We start from the raw sequence: 22041 nt of genomic DNA on the forward strand, positions 1-22041 counted from the left end.
GCTTTTATATTTCCAGACAGGGACGAGAAACACAGGTCTACGCTGTTCTTGCTGAGCATCTGTACAGATGAACAGAACGGTTCTGATGAGAACTCAGAGAAAGCAGTAAAGCTGAGAGAGGTGAGATTCTTTCGGAGGCAAACGTCAGTGGCTCTGACTTCATTTCAAACCTTTAATTACTGTTCTGCTGTCTCATTTATAAGGGAATGCCTGACAAAATTACCCCTGGATAATCCAACGGTAGGCTTTTCCACTCTCTGTATCGGCTCAGGAATGCCCCTCTGACCCTGGAGTCTGTGCCCTTGACCCCCTCGGTAGTCATCCACGTCTTCCATTCTGTGACTACCCCTCTTCCAACTTCCATTCTTCCCGGCTATAGGACCCCAAAATGCTTCTCAACTCTCTTGATCATTTACCCTCCCTAGCTGCTTGTTGTGAATGTAATTGCCTCCCCCTCCCCAAAGTTCTTATGGTGAAGCCATAACCACCAGTACCCCAGAAAGGGACGATCTTTGGAGATAAGACCTTTAACGAGGCGATTAAGTTGAGATGAGGCCATGAGGGTGGGCCCAAGTCCATTCTGATCCGTGTCCTTGTAAGTTGAGGGAATTTAGACATACAGAGAGATGCCAGGGGCCCACGGGCACAGAAGGAAGACTGTGAGAACAGGCAGGAAGAGGTCGTCCATCTGTGAGTCGAGAGACCCCTCAGGGGGAACCAATCCTGACGGTACCTTCATCTCGAACTTCCTGTCTCCTTGATTGCCTCCTTCTATTTGTGAGGAAAATAGATTTCTGTTGTCTTAGCCATTCTGACTGTGGTATTTTTTCCTATAGCAGCCCTGGGGAACTAATTCAGTACCCCATTTAGGAAGCTGCCAGCTCTTGCACCACATTCAACCGACTGTCCAAACCCCACTTCGGTCCCTTCTAGAACTGCTCAGCCTTGACAGTGTCCCTGGCTGAGTCTCCAAGTCTGCATTCTCCTACAGCAAGATACAAATGGCCACATTCTGCCAGACCAAGTCAACCCTCTGGAGTCCACCTCCCACAGTCAACAAACTGAAGAACAGGTGAGAGCCCCGATTTATTTGATTTCCAATCTGGGGGGGTCAGCAATCTAAAATGGCCATATGAATGGGAGCAGACTGTGATTACGCTCTCCTTCAGCTCGAACCCCACCCTTCCCAATTCTGTTTTCACGTCTCTCTTGAATGTCTAAAGACGTCTGCAATGGATCAAGGAGCTTTTAGTTCCAAACTGTCTGAAGAAGGCAAGGGCATCTGTAGTTTTCTAGAGCTGCTGTAACAGAGTGTACCACAAACTGGGTGGCTTAACACAACAGAAATTCTTGTGCAGTTTTCTGGCTGGAAGTTTGAAATCGAGGTGCCAAGAGGGCTGTGCATTCTGAAGGCTCTGGGGAGAACCCGTCTCTGCCTTCTCCTTGCTTCCAGCACCGCTGGCACTCTTTGGCATGCCCTTGGTTGTAGACACACAGCTCTCTCTGCCTCCTCTCCCCTTCTCATAAGAACACCAGTCATATTGCACCAAGGGTCCTCACTACTCTAGCATGGTCTCATCTTAACTAGTTACACTTCAGTAACCTTATTTCCAAATGTTCTGAGATTCCAATGAGAACAAAAACCTAGTACAGTATCTGAAAACAGTGATCCCAGATACTGACAGATGATTGAGAAAATCTGAGACAGTTTTTTTTTTTTTTTTGCAGTATTTGAACAGTTGTAAAATCTTGTATATCTAACTCTAGTTTGGGAAGGGGCCACAAAAAGTTAATCAACACTGTCTGGACAGAGAAGGAGACTGTGTTTATAGTTAAGAAAAGTATTGGTTCAGGAAATGACTGTAGAAAGTTTTCTGCAGTCTCTTTATTAAAAAAATTCTTTACATAATAATTATAAAAGTTAACCCTAGTGTAACTGTTAAAACTAATCATTAAGGTCAATTCTGGGGCATTTACTTGCTAAGTCTTAGGTAAGTGTCAAAGCAAATCTTCAGTGACCTGTGGATGACTGTTCTTCCCCAGTGTAAGACCGCTGGAGCAACTAATTGGAATTTTTTGAACCCTAGGTCTTCCTGTGAGACCTGCTAACTCATGCTTCCCAAACTGAGTTAAATTCAGAAGATGCTACTGGAAGATTTTTTTTCTTTGAGAAAACTTATACACTAGTTCTAACTGGTGCATTTTAATCTTTGCCAAAATCATTCATCATGGACAGTCATTATGCCTGAATGTCTTCTAACTCAGAAACAGCTTTCCTCTGACCTAGCATCTATCTTAAGCAAACAGAGTTGGGGGTTTATAGAAGAGGTCCTTTAAGCATGGGCTTAGAAGTTCTGTAGAGGCCCCTTAAAACACCATGCATCTGTTAGTGAAGTGTTCACTAGAACTTTCCTCATTACACACACAAACAGCTGTCTGCAGTTTCTGTACAGAGAAGCCTTCCCCAGCAAAGTGTTCCCTAGAACTTTCCTCATCACACACACAAACAGCTGTCTCCAGTTTCGGTACAGAGATGCCCTCTCCAGGCCAGCTCATGGAATGCTCCTCAGATTTTCACTGCTTGGTTTCCTGCTTTGTCAGTACCCAGCTCCCTCCCATTCCCTGATGGCTCAGAAGGTAAGGAATCTGCCCACATTCCGGGTGGACCTGAGTTCTATCCCTGGGTCAGGGAAGATCCCCTGGAGAAGGAATGGCTACTCACTCCAGTATGCTTACCTGGAGAATCCCATGGACAGAGGAGCCTGGCTCTAGTCCATGTGGGTCCCAGAGAGCTGGACATGACTGAGGGGCTAACACACACACGCCCCTCCCATTGCATCAGTATCTTTTCAGGCGCTCTCTAATTCATTCTTTTGGACAATGTTTCTATGTAGCAATTACTCTTTTTAATGAAAAGATTGCAGGTGGGAGGAGAAGGGGAGGACAGAGGGTGAGATGGTTGGATGGCATCACTGACTCAATGGACATGGGTTTGGGTAAACTCCAGGAGTTGGTGATGGACAGGGTGGCTTGGCGTGCTGCAGTTCATGGGGTTGCAGAGTCAGACACGATTGAACGGCTGAACTGAACCCTGGCAGAGCTGAACTAACACCCAAGTCTGCCCTCACTGACGGCACCTGGTGCCCCAGCCTTCCTCCTGTGTCACCACGTCCCCTAAACTCTCTGCAGTGTCTGCTTCCTCACCCTATTGCTCTTCAGCGCGCTGATGTTCAACGTCGGCTCCACCTGGGAAACGGAAGCCACTCCCACTGGGCCACTTAATGCTGTTGAAGGTTCTCTTCATTCTTGTCTCCACACCCTTTTCTCCTGACTTGTGAGTTTGTTCCTTGGCTGCCTACTCTCTATTTCTCATGCTCTTAAACAATGGCCCAAAGGTTTGTTCCTTGGCTGCCTACTCTCTATTTCTCATGCTCTTAAACAATGGCCCAAAGTACCCATTAGTTGAACACATATTTATTAAGCACCTACAATGTATCCTGGATATTGGCAACAAGATCATTGTCCAATTCTTGTGGAAATGAGACCTTCTAAGACTCTGAACCCTTCCTAAGTGATTTCCCATAGCTTTAGTTATTTTCTATGAGTTAATAATTCCTAGATTAACATATCAAGTCTTGCACAAACCACTACTGAGAGCTAGACCCATACTTTTATGTGCTTGGAAAACACTCTAATTCAACGGTCTCAAAATTGACATATTTTTACTATCTACTCTAATAGTGCCTACAGTTAATGGCACGACTAATGAAGGGAGCGGTCCCCTACTTTCTGTTCTCACATTCATCCCGACAAACTGACACTCATAGCTGTCAATTCTACCCCCAAAATAATACTCAAGCTTGATTCCTCCCATTAGTATAGTCTATTGCAACTGTTTACTTTTAAGCCTTCATAATCTGCATTTTTTCCAACTGCTTTTTAACTGGTGTCCCATCTCTAGGTTCAGTCTCTCTGTATGGTTCCACATCTAGCATCACAATAAAGGTGAGATGGTAAAAAGGACCTTAGGTTTTAAAACATCACCATGTAGCAGGTGAAACAAGTAAACTACAATGTCAGAAAATGTTTGAGACGCATAAAGAACTGCACATCCACAAGAAAACAGTTACTTCAGAGGAAAACATAGGAAGAATGGGCCAGGGATTTCCGAGAAGACCATCAGTGACCGATAACCGTATGCAAGACATTCAATCTCACGGGCAGTCAGGGAGACAAACCAGAGGTTCCATTTCACGCTTACCATATTAGCAAACAATTTATGTTCATTAGCGTCAAGTACCATGTACAGAAGAAACAACAAAAGTCCTCACTGCTGCTGGTGGGAGTGTAAATGGACTGGTGGGAGTGTAAGCACTTAGAAAAAACATTTCCTAGCAAACTGAAGGTGTGTATAACCTCCCCCTCCAGCCGCTCCACAGATGCTCTATACTCCTGCACAGACGTGAGAAGACCATGCACAGAAGCATTATCCATAAAAGTGGAAATAAGCCAAATGTAATCAACTGTAAAATCGTGAAACTAAGAACAGTATATCCTCACAGGAGAATTCTACTCAGAGTATATCCTTACAAGGGAATTTTAAAAACATTATCAATTAAGGTAAGTCACAAAATACTCCACATAGAATAATTTCATTTATAGAACTTCATAAATGGGCAAAAGCAACACAGTTTAGGGGTATGCACTTGGGAGATGAACACAGTATTTAGCATTCTGGTCAACTCTGGGCTAGAGGAAGGGAAATGCAGTCAGCGGAGCCAGGTAGGGGACTTCAAGGTGTAATGTCCATTCTGATGTAAACTCTGTGCATGTGATTCCATTTAATTTGCTGTAATGCCAATTTTTTATGGGGAAAAAAGTAGATCATCAACTTCTGTTTGCTGTATTTCCTGTCCATTTAACATCATCAGCCATGAGCTGTATGCTGGTTCCATCACTCACACACACCCACACACAGCCACACACGATACCATCGTTTATTCCCTTTAGCATACTTCTTCATTATGCAAAAAACTATTTACTTTCAGCCTGCTCTGATTTTGCAACTGCTTCTTCTGTTTCTTAAAATGTCTCTTTCTCCCCCATTTCCTCACTGTTGGGGAAGTCACTTTAAATGACATCATCCCAATGACTCTTCCCAACCCTGGGAGGCAGGGAGGGTCCCTCCCTCTTTTGACTCCACTGCACTCTTCAGTTCTCTTTCACCGCTTCCCCTGAATCGTATTAAAGCTCTTCGTGTGACTTCATATCATGAGTACAGAGATATTAACTCTTGTCTATCTCTCTATAAAATTCTCATTTTTACTCTGGCACTTGGTAAGTGTGCCTCAAATTATTTTATTTGAAGAAAAATGAAAATTATTGCAACATTTGAGGCATAATATTATCAAGCTTTTTTTTTGTATAGTGATGCAAAATCTGCTATTATTTACAGGAGAAAACTTGCAAGATACACAAGCAGCGAATTTAGAATAATAGAAATAAGATTACAGAAAATCAAATAATGTCAGGGACCAGAGTGTTTGGCCAAAAAAGAGTAGATACATGATCACAATCTTGCCCAGAAGACAGAGGGAAAACTTGAAAAGGTCAGAGATTTGGTACTTTCAAATCCATAATCATCTGTTTAAAATGATGGCGCAAGACAAACTCTTTAAGATAACAAACTAGAACATTGTTCATAAAGACTGGGACTTTAATTTCTGATTGCTGTAAACTAAAAAAGACAAAAAATCATAAAAGAGTAAATTCTTAAGGACGGCAGTGAGTAGTGCTGAGATAGGGATATGAGTCTCCACCATCAGTAGGAATTACAATTTTTCCCAGACCAAGAGAGCAATATTTTTATCACCTGATGCGAAGAGCTGACACATTGGAAAAGACCTGGATGCTGGGAAGGTTGAGGGCAGGAGGAGAAGGGGGCGACAGAGGATGAGATGGTTAGATGGTGTCACCGACTCAACAGACACTAGTTTGAGCAACCCTGGGAGATAGTGAAGGACGAGGAAGCCAGGAGAGCTGCAGTCTATGGGGTCGCAGAGAGTCAGACATGATGTAGCGACTGAACAAGACAGCAAGTGATTCCAAGAAAATAAGAGAAGGGATTCTAGAGGGCATTCTGCACACCTGAGGTGGAAGGGTTGATCCTTAACTCATCATACAAAAAATCCATCAATTCCCTCATGTAGAAAATTGAATAACTTTTACGTAATGCAACACAGTGTCCAGGTAGGACACTGGTTGGTTTCCATGATAAGACAGTATTCCAGCTACCCTGATAGAAGAGTACTCCAGCTCCTAGAGTAATTTAAACTGTTTGATTTCCAATTATTGTATCTACTTAATTCAAAAAGACCTTGTTTCTGGTGACCTAGTAACTTACATTCAAAACCTGAAGATTTGCAACAGATGATGTTTATTTTAGAAACAAGAAAGTCCCCAAGTATTTCTGTAATGGCAGCATCTTCAAGCATTCTTTTCATAGGAAACAATACCAATTTGATACATTTGTTTTGAAGCAGAGTTATTCCTAAAGGAGTACATCTTAACAGATCTTATCCCAAGAAAAAACAATTTGTTACTTACTGTATGGTGGCAGGCTACATACAGTCAATGGGGTTGCAAAGGGTTGGACATGACTGAGTGACTGAGTATGCATCAGTTCAGTTCAGTTCATTTCAGTCACTCAGTCGTGTCCAACTCTTTGCAACCCCATGAATCGTAGCACACTAGGCCTCCCTGTCCATCACCAACTCCTGGAGTTCACCCAAACTCACATCCATCGAGTCAGTGATGCCATCCAGCCATCTCATCCTCTGTCGTCCCCTTCTCCTCCTGCCCCCAATCCCTCCCAGCATCACAGTCTTTTCCAATGAGTCAACTCTTTGCATGAGGTGGCCATAGTACTGGAGTTTCAGCTTTAGCATCATTCCTTCCAAAGAAATCCCAGGGTTGATCTCCTTCAGAATGGACTGATTGGATCTCCTTGCAGTCCAAGGGACTCTCAAGAGTCTTCTCCAACACCACAGTTCAAAAGCATCAATTCTTTGGTGCTCAGCCTTCTTCACAGTCCAACTCTCACATCCATACATGACCACAGGAAAAACCATAGCCTTGACTAGATGGACCTTTGTTGGCAAAGTCATGTCTCTGCTTTTGAATATGCATGCACAGACACAAATGAAACTTATTTTGCAATGATGATCATTTTGCAACATATATTTACATCAAATCATTAAGGTGTACACCTTAAATGAATACAATGTTATATGTCAATTATATCTCAAAAATAACAAAAAAGCCTGAAAAAAGCAATCTGTTTCCTGAAATCATATGACTTTAAAAAGATACTCTGCCAATGATAAAATAGGAGACCTATATAAATGTCTTTTAATTCGTTCCCTTTACCAGCCGACTCTTCTATGACATGAACAATATGCATCAGTATGCTGAACAGTGCTGAAAAGAGAAGCGATAAATATGTTTATATTATTCTCAGCTGGCCTCCTCAATGCGTTTTCAAACGGTATCTTTTTATTCCCCCCAGTACAGATTTGCAGTGAATCTACACCAAGCACAGGTGCCTGTTCATTTGCAGGGACACAGAGCATCAGTGAGAACCCCGTAAAGTGTGTGCTCGCTGTTCCTGGGGGTTTCAGTCGGTGCACATTAAAAAAGTGTCGGTAGTTGCCTGTGCTTTTACAGCCTCTCAGTGGAAGTTAACAGTGGCCAAAGGGACTACCTTTATTTTGCTTTTAGAAGAAGACATGAAAACATCTCTTCTGAAACTCATGGACCTCGTCTATAGAGCTGATGAGGGATGAATTAAAAAAAAAAATTCAACACCTTGTTGACAAGGCTCTGAGGGAATTTACCCAGGAAGGTATTCTCTTTCTTTTTCTTTCACATTCTGAGACTCATAAACAGCAATTCAGTTTGACCAGTGAATTAATTTCTAACATTCTCACTGGAGTACCCAAGAGAGCTGTGGTCATGGGCAGTCTGGGGTAACTACTCATATCATCAACACCTCCCAGGGGCATGCTTGCGTGAGTCCTTAAGACCTGCTCTAGGAAATAGTCTGCTTTAGTTTCAGACAATGATGTTTTGACACTGCACCCAAATGGGAGATTGGGTCATTTAGCACTCTCAGGATTATTCCACAGCTACAGACAGCATCCCAAACCCTGACACACCAATAGAAGGCATAACACAAGACCCCATAAAGGAAGACACAAAGGCTGGATAGAATAGACATGGCAAATGCTTACCTGATAGCGGACAAGTTCCAGCAGAGTTGCAGGCAATTTGTGATTGCTTGGTAAATGTTCAGCAGCTTGTGGTGCCTATGTCTGAATTTAAGATAAAAAGATACTATGATGTGAAATATGCAGGAAGCCTGTCTCGCCCAGTCTTCACTCTAGTTTATAGGGTGTGTTTTGCTCATTCATTTTTATGGAAGTTTTGTCTGGGTTTATTCTTGAGCTATGGTGGAAGGACAAAAGAGGCCTGGTTATTTTCTCCTTTGGTATTACAAAATGTAGGCACCGAAATTTAAATTCACTTTTAGTATAGCTGAGTCAGCCCCACTGATAGATAGACTGTCTCCAAGGTATACTTTATATCCAGCTGGGAAATAAAACATTGAAAGTGTTTTATAAGATGTGATGATAGAATAAGAAAAATTATTCTTGAGATAGTGTCAATTCTCTAGATGAGAAATTTGGGAGATATTTTCTTACCTCTGTCGTATAATGGATGTTTATCACAGGTTAGAAGAACAAGAGTTCTACTAAATTTATTTGAGCGATTTGGTCTGTCTTTCTGGAAATGTGTGCAGCCTCAAAGGTTGAGAAGTGTTTCACGTTAGTTAGAAATCTGAGATGCCAGACTTCTACTTTTGGAAAGATGTAACAGAAGTGCCTTCTCCTATTGTTCCACATAAGGACAACTAGAAACTCTAGACTTTTTGTTTAACAAGCACAAGAAGACTTTGAGAGGTGGAGGGAAGTCAGATCACCTAGGAGTCTTGGGTCCCAAGAAATGACACAATGGTGAGCTTCTTGGCGTTTGGTCTTGTGTAACCTAGATCAACATGAACTGAGAACTTCTGCATGTTCAAGCTGGTTTTAGAAAAGGCAGAGGACCAGAGACAAATTGCCAACATCTGCTGGATCATGGAAAAAGCAAGGGAGTTCCAGAAAAACATCTACTTCTGCTTTATTGACTATGCCAAAGCCTTTGACTGTGTAGATCACAATAAACTGGAAAATTCTGAAAGAGATGAGAATACCAGACCACCTGACCTGCCTCTTGAGAAACCTATATGTAGGTCAGGAAGCAGTAGTTAGAACTGGACATGGAACAACAGACTGGTTCCAAATAGGAAAAGGAGTACGTCAAGGCTATGTATTGTCACCCTGCTTATTTAACTTCTATGCAGAGTACATCATGAGAAATGCTGGGCTGGAGGAAGCACAAGCTAGAATCAAGATTGCTGGGAGAAATATCAATAACCTCAGATGTGCAGATGACATCACCATTATGGCAGAAAGTAAAGAGGAACTAAAAAGCCTCTTGATGAAAGTGAAAGAGGAGAGTGAAAAAGTTGGCTTAAAACTCAACATTCAGAAAACGAAGATCATGGCATCTGGTCCCATCACTTCATGGGAAATAGATGGGGAAACAGTAGAAGCAGTGTCAGACTTTATTTTGCGGGGCTCCAAAATCACTGCAGATGGTGATTGCAGCCATGAAATTAAAAGATGCTTACTCCTTGGAAGGAGAGTTATGACTGACCTAGATAGCGTAATCAAAAGCAGAGACATTACTTTGCCGACTAAGGTCCGTCTAGTCAAGGCTATGGTTTTTCCTGTGGTTATGTATGGATGTGAGAATTGGACTGTGAAGAAAGCTGAGCGTCGAAGAATTGATGCTTTTGAACTGTGGTGTTGGAGAAGACTCTTGAGAGTCCCTTGGACTGCAAGGAGATCCAACCAGTCCATCCTAAAGGAGATCAGCCCTGGGTGTTCATTGCAAGGACTGATGCTGAGGCTAAAACTCCAGTACTTTGGCCACCTCACGCGAAGAGTTGACTCACTGGAAAAGACTGTGATGCTGGGAGGGATTGGGGGCAGGAGGAGAAGGGGACGACAGAGGATGAGATGGCTGGATGGCATCATGGACTCGATGGACATGAGTTTGAGTGAACTCTGGGAGTTGGTGATGGACAGGGAGGCCTGGCGTGCTACAGTCCATGGGGTTTGCAAAGAATCGGATCCGACTGAGCGACCGAACTGAACTGAACATAGATCTGGAGCTGGAGAAGCAACTCAGAAACATGGAGTAGATGAGCTATTTGAAAAGCTCCAACAAAAGCCTGCTCTCTCAAGCCAACACACCACAAAAGGGACAGCCCAGCAAGAGAGAGATCTTGTAAGCAATCACCCTTCCTACCTCCATAGCACCCAGCGGTGATGAGCAACAGAGAGCCCGCCTCCTCCTCACCACTGGATGTGGTCAAGAAAGCCTCATGGAGAAGCAGGAATTTCACCACTGCCCAATGCTAACAAAACCAGGCCCTTTTCACTACGCCACCACCTCAACCCTAGGTTAAAAAAAAAAAAAAAAGAAAGAAAGAAAGAAAGAAAGAAAAACTACTCCTGGCCAGGTATCGGCTGAGGTCTAGTGAGGAGCTGGAACTGCCAGCCCTCTTCCCACCCCACTCCAAACCCCCTTGGGCCGTAGTTCTGGACCTCCACCCTCACTGGTAGTGAACCCTCCCCTTCCTCCTCCAATCCCCTGGTGGAGGGGTATCACAGGAAGCCAGACCAAAGAGAAGATAAAATAAGACTTGGAGTTCCATACTTCACACCCTTACAGAGAATCAGGAAAATCGCAACTTAGATGAGCACGAGATAGTCAGCAAGCAACAATGCCAAGGTGAAGGAGAGCTCAGGGTTCTGTGATGAAATCTGCAAAGCAAATGCTATGAAAGGGTTTCAAAGAGCGATTACAAACACACTGGAAACGTGGGAAAACCAGCAGAGAATTTGGAAACATAAAGAACCCCACGGGATATTTGAGAAGTGGAAAGTATGACTGAAAATTTACAAGCACATTGGATGGGCTCAAGAGTAGAATAAGACAAGAGAAAGAATTAAAGGTCACGAAGGACAGAAGGGTATAGCCCATCCGAAAAACAGAGAGAAAACAGACAGGAAAAGTGAACGAGCGGAACTCTGGGGACTTGATGGACTCTAGGAAACATCTAACATTCACGTCACTGGAGATGCAGAAAGTGGGGAGAAAGATTTGGCTGAAAAATGTTCAAAGAAATGATATCTAAAAACTTCCACAGTTTGGTTCCACAGTGACCTTAAATTTAGGTGCCTACACTTTTTATACCAAAGGAGAAAATAACCAGATGAAAAGAACTCTTCTCTTTTCCCTTACATGACAAATAGCTGATTTAAACAGGTTATTCCAATTGCATTCGTTTCTTTTGAAGTTAGCCTCAGCCTGTTTCAGTCATAACATTTTCTTTTTTATTTTTATTTTTTTTTAAATTTTTATTTTTACTTTATTTTACTTTACAATACTGTATTGGTCTGTATTGGTTTTGCCATACATTGACATGAATCCACCACGGGTGTACGTGCGTTCCCAAACATGAACCCCCCCCTCCCACCTCCCTCCCCATAACATCTCTCTGGGTCATCACCGTCAGTCATAACATTTTCATGGTGTTCTTTCTGCTGCCTAAGCCCCATTAATTCAAGATGAGCTATGCTTATGGGATACATGCAAATAAAGTGTAAGTCTGTTGATAGGCAATACTGTAGAAATTTAAATGGATTTGGAAATATAAGAAGAAAAAAATTTAAACAGAAAACCCAAGGCAGAAGTCACGGTCTGGAAATAAACATGACCTATGGCTCAGAAAAGCAAGCTGAAAATTTAGAAGAGCAACAAAACAAATATGAGATTTTTATTTCTACAGTATCAAATAAATGTCTTTACATACCTTTTACACTTTTGACCAGTTGGTTGGATGTTCTGTATAGCAACTTACTGAAAAAGCTTGCTAAGGAGAAGATAATAAGCACAAATAAATAACAATCATCATCATCTGAGTTTTTCCTATTATTAGGTACTGTTTTAAGTACTTTTATTTACTTAGTCCTTGCAATAACCCTATGACATACTATTATTATCCTCTTTTATGGGTGAATAAAACGAGGCAGAAAAAGGTTAGGAAAGTCAGCCATGATCATAAAGCTGGTAAGTGCCAGAGCTGGTAACCCAGGCAGTCTGACTCCAGAGACCGCAAATATAACTAGTCAGATTATAGTATCTTGAAAGAATCAAGGAATATGGATGCATAAAGATGCACCAAAGAGCATTTTTAGGAACTCCTGAGTTCACTGAGTCATGCAGCAAATTCCCATCGGCTATATAGGAATACAGATCCACTTGCTTAACAGAGACTTATTGGACACTTTCCTAAGAAGATCATGACCTGAATATCTGTGTGTGTGTGTGTGTGTGTGTGTGTGTGTATACATATCTATATACACACATAACTGAATCCCTTGGCTGTATACTTAAAACCAACAACAGTGTAAACCAACTATACCCCAATAAAGTTAAAAAAATCAAATCACCCTTAAAAAAACAAAAGGGAAATTTAAGGTGAAAAAAACTTAAAAAAAAATGACTCTAATGAGTATGATGAATAAAGCTAAGTAATTTTTAAAAAAAGAAACTTTAACCATATGATAATCTCTATGGAAAAAATATATGTATGAAGTACATTGGGAATACAAATGAAAGAGAAATGAATTCTGCTGAATTACAGATTCAGAGAAAATGACAATAAAGCCATGACATCTGATGTGTTGTGATATCTGCTGATTAGATGGAGTTTTTCTAACAGAATAACACATCAAAGGGCACAAAGGCTTTAAAATCCTTGACGTATTTTTAGAATCATAAATGACAGTGTCGTAATAGTAAGACAGAAATACAGGGAGCATCTGAGTCAGGGGAAAAGGTTGGAGACGAGAGTGGGAGTACAGGTTGCAGGCACTTATTCAGTGAAGGGGCCAGTGTCTCTGATGAGCAATTCGATCTTGATTCTTTCAGCAGTGGTTGGAAAGGTCATTTGTGACAGTACAAAATAGAATACCGCAGTCTGCAGGTCCAATCTGGCTCACCACCTGTTTCTCTGCAACCTGTGAGCTAAGAATAGCTTATATGCATTTAAAGGGGTTTTTCAAATGGGAAGAAGAGTAATATTTTATGTCACGTGAGATTTAATTCCAGTGCCTGTAGTGAAAGTCTTACTGGAAAACAGCCATGCCTGTGTGTTCACACACTGTCTGTATCTGTGCTCACGTCACACTGCAGGATTGAGTAGTTATGACAGGGACTGTATAGCCACAAAGCCTAAGAGATTTATCATCTGGCCTTGTGTAAAAGGATAAAGGCTGACACGAGGCAGAGAAGAAACCGAACTCAGGACGAGTGTTGTAAGAAAGTTATTGAGATGCTTATGGTAATTGGAGCTTGTAACAGGGCAAGTGGCAAGGTGGGCTGGGGGAACCATGTACTTGAGAAGCTTCTAAGTAGCACAGTCATCAAGCTCTCTTGATGGATTGATCAAAAAGATGAGGGATAGCGCTGACTCTATGGTGACAAAGGACGCATAGATAGACATCGCACGGATCACAGATGCATATTTCCCTTGTGGCCCGCTGGTAAAGAATCTGCCTGCAGGGCGGGAGACCTGGGTTTAATTGCTGGGTTGGGAAGATCCCCTGGAGGAGGGAAAGGCTACCCACTCCAGTATTCTGGCCTGGAGAATTCCACGGACTGTATAGTCCATGAGGTCGCAAAGAGTCGGACATGACTGAGCAACTTCCACATCACAAACGTATAGATAGACAAAGCCAAATTAAAGACGGCAGGAAGAAGGGCAGATTAAGGAAAAGGAAGAAGATGAATTTAATTCTGTACATGGTAAATGCAGAGTCTTTGGGGAGGCATCTTTCTTTACCTTTTACTCTTTGCATACCAGCTGAATCAGGAATTACTGGCCAAAGGTGCCTATCTTTGTTGTCCCTCTCTCAGTTATAAAATCTTGTCACCTGCAGGCTGGGGTCTGCCAGGGCTTGTCCATTGATAGCTTTTCTTTGTATCAGGAGTCTGTCCATCCCCTGAATCGAGGTGACCAGGTGCACAGAAAGCCGGGGTCTCCACACTGAGCCCTGTCCACTGCGGGCTGGCATCAAGCAACTGGTTTTCAGTCCCCTCTCCATGGAGCTGGGGTGGGTGCAGCCACGAATGAACATGCTGAGTACGGATTCTGACCAAACCTGACTGAGTACCTCACTCACCTCAGGTGCCCCCTCTGGGCTGTGCCACACCTGGGGTTCTGCATCTCCCTGGAACCCCAAGTTTTTGGCCAAATGATACAAAACACCAAGAATGCTCTGTATAATTAGTACCTTAATTTTGATTCAGTTTCAGCATTTTTTTCCCTGCTTTGCTCGGTTATTCATACCAAATAAGTACTTTTCCACTGATTACTATAGGTAGCTACACTTTAGCTTCGACGTGACTGTGCAACTCAGGAGTCAGAGAAGCCTTTCTGGCCCAGCCTCGTCTCCCCAGCCTGGGTGGAAGCCTCCCTGCCCTGTGCTCGTCACTCTCAGTTCTTTATTCGGCCGCACTGTCTGTCTCTCCCATCAGACAGTGCACCGCTTTAGGCGAAAGATGAAACCTTTCCTGCCCTCAACACCCAACAGGTCCTGACAAATAGATGCTTTCCTTTTTTCCCCTGGAATTAGTAGCAACGACAAATCATATCTAAAGTTCTCTTTGGGTTGACTGCAGATCCAGCTCTGAGCTAAGCATGTTGCATGCACCCACTCATTCAGCTCTGAACAAGAACCTTATGATACAGGTATGTTTATTATTTTCAGTTTATCTATGGGGGAAGCGATGTTCCAGTGCTGGCATCCTTAAGCAACATGCCAGAATGTCTCACTTGTTATGCTACTCTAAGAAATGGATGGATGCAAAGGAGGATGGACAGACAGGTCTCCCTGGGAACATAATTGCTGAAACATATAGGATATGTACAAACTTATAAAATATATGATAATGAAAATATATGCTTCATCTTTCTAATGCACTTTCTAATTCCCTGGTGGCTCAGACGGTAAAGCATCTGCCTACAATGCGGAAGGCCAGGGTTCGATTCCTAGGTCGGGAAGATCCCCTGGAGAAGGAAATGGCAAACCACTCCAGTACTGTTGCCTGGAAAATGCCATGGATGGAGGAGCCTGGTAGGCTACAGTCCATGGGGTCGCAAAGAGTCGGACGCGACTGAGTGACTTCACTTTCACTTTCTAATGCACTTGGAGTAGGGAAAGTGAAATGGACACACAGAATCATTACAGAAGTTAGAAAGTGATAAAAATAAATTAGAAAGGTATGTGTAAAATGCTAACAGTCAGATTGAAGCTACTTACAACACTGGCAATTAAGAAAGGCTTGATGCCACTTACTACTTCTTCAATTATTCATCAACAAAAATGTATCCACTACACAGTATCAACTGGGTATATGCTGGAGATACAGTGTAGTGAGTTTCTGAACCCTTGATTGTTAAAAACAAGACAAAATTACTATTTCTAAGTGGCTAGAAAGCAATTTATTTCTTGTGACTTCCAAGGTCGGAAAAGTCAATTTTAAAATAAAGCTGAATGACGAGGGGCGGGGGGGGGGGGGGGGGTGGGGAGCCAATTTCCTCTTTGCTCTCAGGAACCACTTTAGTGAGCGCTTGCAGCTTTGGAGCTATGAGTCCTCTTTTTCTGCAGTTTAAGGCAGCCCTAAACACTGGTAAAATAAGCCACAGCTTCTGATGTGCAGGGTAACCATATTCTGCAAAGGTCCCCTTCCTGGTGTTAATCAGTGGGGGCGGAGATGGCAGACTTCTGGCAGATTATGTCAACTGATTGTCTTTTTCCTGTTGGTTTATTTATCAGTGTGCTCCAAAAAGGACAAAGGGGGAATAACGGACTTGTGCTTTGAGAACCGAGGGGAGGATTGATGGGGATTCCTGATGGGAAAAGAAAAGTGGTCACAGAGAGGAGAAGGGAATACAGACGGGCCCGCAGAGCTCGGGCCGAGCACCTCCCCACAGGCGTGGCGCCGCGCCTCTAGGACACGCTCTCCAACCCGTTTCCGCATTGCTCTTCTGCACTGTTAGGCGTGCCCAGTCGTGTCCGGCTCTTTGCCACACTTTGGACTGTGGCCCGCCAGGCTTCTCTGTCCATGGGATTCTCCAGGCAAGAATACTGGAGTGGGCTGCTATTTCCTCCGCAGGGGGATCTTCCTGACCCAGGGATCCAACCCGCACCTCTTCCGTCTCCTGCACTGGCTGGCGGGTTCTTCACCACAAGCGTGATGCAGTCTTAGAGTCTCTGGCACTTGCTGAGGCTCTGCAGCCTCTTGCTGGATAACTGGGAGCGCTGGGCCAGTGCTGAGGGGAAACTTGCACAGTGATCTGGAGTGGCAGACCAGAGAAGGACAAGCGGCAGCCTGGACCAAGGGCGCTTCCCTGGGATGCTGAGTGACATAGCTTCCCTGACCTCGTGGTCTTGAGGGAGGCAGCGGGGGAGTCTTGCCATTATATTTGCACATTAAAGGAAAGGATGGGCCAGCGCTTCAGTTCCCATAAATGAAGGTGATATATTCTCTCCTCTCAAAGAACTCACAGTTCTGGGGTTTTGATGAATGAGTAGAATTCAAGCTTGTTCAGGCAGATAGGAAAGAACGAGGAAAGGCAAGAAGGTGGAAAATCCCCAAGCATGAAATGTTTCTTCTTTTTTAACTGGAAAAAGAAAAGGTTTTTCTCTGTTCCAAAAAACTTACTTAAAATGTACTTTTGGAAACTAATCCATTTATAAACGGGACTTCGTGAATAGATCAGAAGAACAAAGTACACCAAGGCCTCACAGATGTACGGCAAGAGAGATTTCTGCTTGAGAATGAAAACGGGAACAGTTATTTTCAGTTCCTAGTTAGCAATCATAAAGGAGCTACCACATTTTAATCCCATAAAAATTCATCATTAGTAAGCATCATTTATAGACTGTTTGGGGCTTCCTGGATGCCTCAGGAGTAAAGAATCGGCCTGCAATGCAGGAGGTGCAGGCTTGATTCCTGTGTTGGGAAGATCCTCTAGAGGCTGAAGTAGCAACCACTCCAGTATTCTTGCCCGAAGAATCCCAAGGATGGAGGAGCCTGGTGGGCTACAGTCCAAAGGGTGACAAAGAGTCAGAGATGACAGCATGTACCCAAAGACTGTTTAACTACAAACATCTTGTTTATTTGACTCATGATTATAGCAGATATTGCCTTTTTATTAATCTACAAAATTTTAAAGGCCCTTCTAATGTTAAAAGTAACAAAAACATAAATAGAATGAGAAATGTCTTCAGTTCAGTTGCTCAGTCATGTCCAACTCTTTGTGACCTCATGGACTGCAGCACGCCAGGCCTCCCTGTCCATCACCAACTCTTGGAGCTTGCTCAAACTCATGTCCATTGAATCGGTGATGCCATCCAACCATCTCATCCTCTGTCATCCCCTTCTCCTCCTGCCTTCAATCTTCCCCAGCATCAGGGTCTTTTCCAATGAGTCAGCTCTTTGCATCAGATGGTCCAAGTATTGGAGGTTCAGCTTTAGCATCAACCCTTCCAAGGAACACTCAGGACTGATCTCCTTTAGGATGGATTGGTGGGATCTCCTTGTAGTCCAAGGGACTCTCAAGAGTCTTCTCCAACACCACAGTTCAAAAGCATCAATTCTTTGGTGCTCAGCTTTCTTCACAGTCCAACTCTCACATCTATACATGACTACTGGAAAAACCATAGCCTTGACTAGATGGATCTTTGTTGGCAAAGTAATGTCTCTGTTTTTTAATATGCTATTTAGGTTGGTCTTACAAATATAAGAAATGTCTTACCTTTATAAAATATCACCTTTAACAATTTTAAAAGTATTTGCATAGATACAGTTTTTATGCTGCTTGAAGGCTGACTCCTTGGAAAAGACCCTGCTGCTGGGAAAGACTGATGGCAGGAGGAGAAGGGGATGACAGAGAATGAGATCCCTTGGATGGCATCACCAGCTCAATGGACATGGGCTTGAGCAAGCTCCAGGAGATGGTGAAGGACAGGAAAGCCTGGTGTGCTGCAGTCCATGGGGTTGCAAAGAGTTGGATACAACTTAGTGACTGAACAACAACTCATTATATTATCTCAAGCTCCTTGCAAGATACGCTGGGCAAGTGACAGCTCCATTTTTCAAAAGAGGAAACAAAGTTATAGCGATTAAAAGATTGGCTGGAGACTACAAAACCACTTACTGGTTTTTATCTCCCAATTCCTAATCCAGACCTCTTGCTAGTATCTCAAAATGCCTCTCTTGTGTCTATAATAATCCCCAGGTTTAGAGTCCCCTGCATAAAAGATCATGCCTAATACTTAATCTGATCACTCAGAAATTGGAATTAATTATACTTTTAAAGAAATCAAGTGTTCACCAGTTACTTCTAGCAGTTTGATAATTCTGGGAGGTAAGCTCTGAAAGAATTAATTTGTTAGGGTGAGGTCTAACAAATATATTTTTTTATATTCCATACTCAGTAGGGTTTGACATGATTTATTATTTACACATAGAAGGAGAAACCACACATTTTAAAACACTGCCTTTAGCCAAAGCAAGAATGTTAGCCTCAATTTTTCCAGTTATATTATATTACAGATGAAATCAATATCTCCAGTGGCTGAGAATAAAGAAGGGGAAATGTAAACTGAGATTGACTTAACAAAGGAAATGAATGTAATTATGTTGATAAGATAAACCCCAAATTGGGAATAAACCTGTCAGGTAAATTATCTCATCAACACTCCAGTTTGATGAGTGTTGTGACAACACTCTAAGCAACATGACCTATGCCAATTAGGGCCACTGTTCCACAGCAAAGAAATACTATTGCTATAGTTTTTAAAGAGAGGAAATAATGTTGGATACAGGAAAAAAGTGGATGAAAGGCACAGTCACAGAGGCCGCATGTAAATGAGCAGAGGATACTGCCTGTTTTGGGCTTCCCCAGTGGTGCAGGGTAAAGAATCTGCCGCCGTGCAGGAGACACGGGTTTGATCCCTGGGTTGGGAATATCCTCCTCCAGTATTATTGTCTGGAGAATCCCATGGACAGAGGATCCTGGCAGGCTACAGTCCCTGGGGCCACAAGCAGTCAGACACGACTGAGGCACTAAACAGCAAGGCTGCATATTTAGAAACAGTCACTTTTAAGTCAAGAATATTCTCTTCTAGGAAGTAGTGCTCTTGAGAAAGAGAAAATACGTGCTTTTCGTAAATATATGAGTCTGTTTGACAGGTACACAAGGGTATCAATATCCAACACAGAGGATGAGCTAAGAAGTAAAATACAATAAACTTTCTTATTTACAGATGGCTCACCCCTCCCAGGGCCTCCGAGTGGTGCAGTGGTAAAAAACCCCACCTGCTGGGGTAGGAGACATGAGAGACCCGGGTTCCATCCCTGGGCCAGGAAGGTCCCCTGGAGAAGGAAATGGCAACCCACTCCAGTATTCTTGCCTGGAGAATCCCATGGACAGAGGAGCCTGGCGGGCTACAGTCCATGGGGTTGCAAAGAGTCAGACAGAACTGAGTGACTCACACGCGCACACAGCCCTCCCAGGCAGAGACCATGCCCAGCATCTCTGTATCACAACACCCTCACCTAAGAGTTTGCATTTAGTAGGCACTTGGTAAATAATTCTGAATGCAGGCATCAAGTCTTCTGGTAGACTGAATTTTCTGACTCACAAAGATTTGTATTATGAACCCTATGTGGATTGCTAGTTTTTAAGGAGTTAGGATCCATGAAACTGCATTTAGTCCCTAAGCATTTCTGACCATTTTCTTTTAACACTTGAAATATTCATAAAAATCTTCAGAATCACTCACTGTCTCAGGGTTGCCTTAGGGATAATAAGTGAGTGTACAGCGCTAAGATTTCTTTTTTAATGTTTGTACTATCTACAAGTTTATTAGGCTAGATTATTAAGTTACCTACAAAAATTTATAGGTTTTATCTACAAGCCAATTTAGAGTTGAATAAAGTGTTGGCTAAAGCATTATTTCTGAACAAGGAGTGTTCTACATTTTCATATCTGGGTTTCCTGACTTTTTCTCAGTCATGTGACTCTTTTGATTTCATTTTTTTTTTTTTTTAACATAAGAAGAAACTGCCAGGAGTGACTCATTCACTTACTGGCTAGATTCTTACCGAGCCCACTTTACGTGCTAAAGGTAGCAACAGTGAACAAAAATAGCCCCTACCTCCACTGGGCTAACTTTTGCATTAAAAAAGGTAAATAGTAAATAAATAAATGGCCAGAATATGTAGTTTGCCAGAGGAAAGTAAAGTGAAGCGGGGAAATACGGTCTGTATGATGGAAGGGGGTGCAACTTTAAATAAGACAGCCTGCGAAGACTTCGCTGAGGTGCTCCCTGAGCTCAGACCCCAAGGAGCAAGGCAGCGGGGCCGTGCAAACAGACGGGGGAGGAATGCTGCAGGAAGATGGGTCAGAGGGTGCGGAGGTGCGGAGCTGTGAGCATGCCTGGGGTGTGTTTAAGAAACAGGAGGAGGCCAGTGAAGTGGGGCAGAGAGGCCGAGGAGGAGGATGGGTGTGGAAAACAGGCTTAGGGGACGAATGGATGGAGAAATGTACGCAATGGAATGCGATCCGGCTTTCAAAAAGAAGGGAATCCTGCCGTATGTGACGACCAGGATGAACCGGGAGAGCGTTATGCCAAGTGAAACAAGCCATTCACAGAAAAACATGGCATGGCTCCACTTATATGACGTATCAGAATAATCAAACTCATAGACACAAAGAAGAGGATGGGGGTTGCTGGGGACTGGGGGGAGGAGGGGATGCAGGGTTGTTGTTCGACGGCTGTGGAGGGTCAGTTATGTGAGACAGATAACTCCTCGAGATCTAATGTGTGACACGGTACCTGTGGCCAACAATACTGCATTGGGCGCTTAACAAATTCGTGAGGCGTGCAGAGCTCATGCTGTGTCATCACCACACATGCAACATGGCAGAAGGACACTTTTGGAGGTGATGGAAATGTCTGTCACCTTGATTGTGGTGATAACTTCACGGGTGTATGCACAGGTTAACCTTAAACTGTTTAAGTATTGTAGCTTCTTGTATATAATTAAGCTGCTTTAAAATGTTCAAGGGTATTATTTGCACACTTTAACTCACATATTGCAGTAGAAGGGAGTGAGAGGGTGAAATCAGGTCTAAGTAGGTATGTATATTCAATGTGGAGAATAAAGGAGTTTCTATCCGATGCCTTCTATTTTTTTTTTTTCTGAAAAGTAGAGCTAGATAAAACTGCTAAGAATATGGAGTAGGATGGATTGTGGAATTTGGAATGTTCCAGAGAATAAAGAAAGTTAGAAACAGTCACTTTGGAGAGCGGAGGATACATTAAATAGTACTCCAGTTGGATTGTCAAGAGAGTGAAAAGTCCGTTACAAGCCAGGGGAACCTGAATAGACTGGAAGTAATATTCCTTTTCATGTGACTTTCTCCAGAAGCATTCAGAAAATGACAACTGTGCTCAGGCATGGAAGAAAGTGCTAATTCACCCAGGACTGGATGAGAAGAAGACAGAAAGAAATTAGGATTTCAACAGGAGTGATGCTGCAACTGTAGGTCCTGGCTTCTGATTAGATCAGGTGAGAAATGACGCAAGTCGGTAACAGGAATTGGTAAGAAACAGGTCAGTGGCCTGATGGCTCAGAGAGTGGAGGATGATCACAAGGGAGTTACTGGGGCAAGGAAGCTGGAATGAGCCAGAAAACGAGAGAAGAGATGTGGTCAGGGGGAAAGCT

The 22041-nt window shown here is 43.0% G+C and overlaps 1 long non-coding RNA gene across 2 annotated transcripts in view; it reads right to left on the reverse strand.

The window, feature by feature from the left end:
- Positions 1–6415: 6415 nt before the first annotated feature.
- The window catches only part of LOC138428402 (uncharacterized), a 136139-nt gene continuing 120513 nt past the window's right edge, over positions 6416–22041 (reverse strand). Inside the window, exons 6-8 of one of the 2 annotated variants that reach the window (XR_011252431.1) lie at positions 12047–12106; positions 8292–8372; positions 6416–7479 (exon numbers count right to left, since the gene is read on the reverse strand). This is a non-coding gene — a long non-coding RNA (uncharacterized lncRNA). The remainder of the gene's footprint in view (positions 7480–8291; positions 8373–12046; positions 12107–22041) is intronic. The other variant, XR_011252430.1, reaches the window with a different exon arrangement.

The sequence above is a fragment of the Ovis canadensis genome, chromosome 23, assembly GCF_042477335.2.
Source record: "Ovis canadensis isolate MfBH-ARS-UI-01 breed Bighorn chromosome 23, ARS-UI_OviCan_v2, whole genome shotgun sequence".
Taxonomy (NCBI): domain Eukaryota; kingdom Metazoa; phylum Chordata; class Mammalia; order Artiodactyla; family Bovidae; genus Ovis; species Ovis canadensis.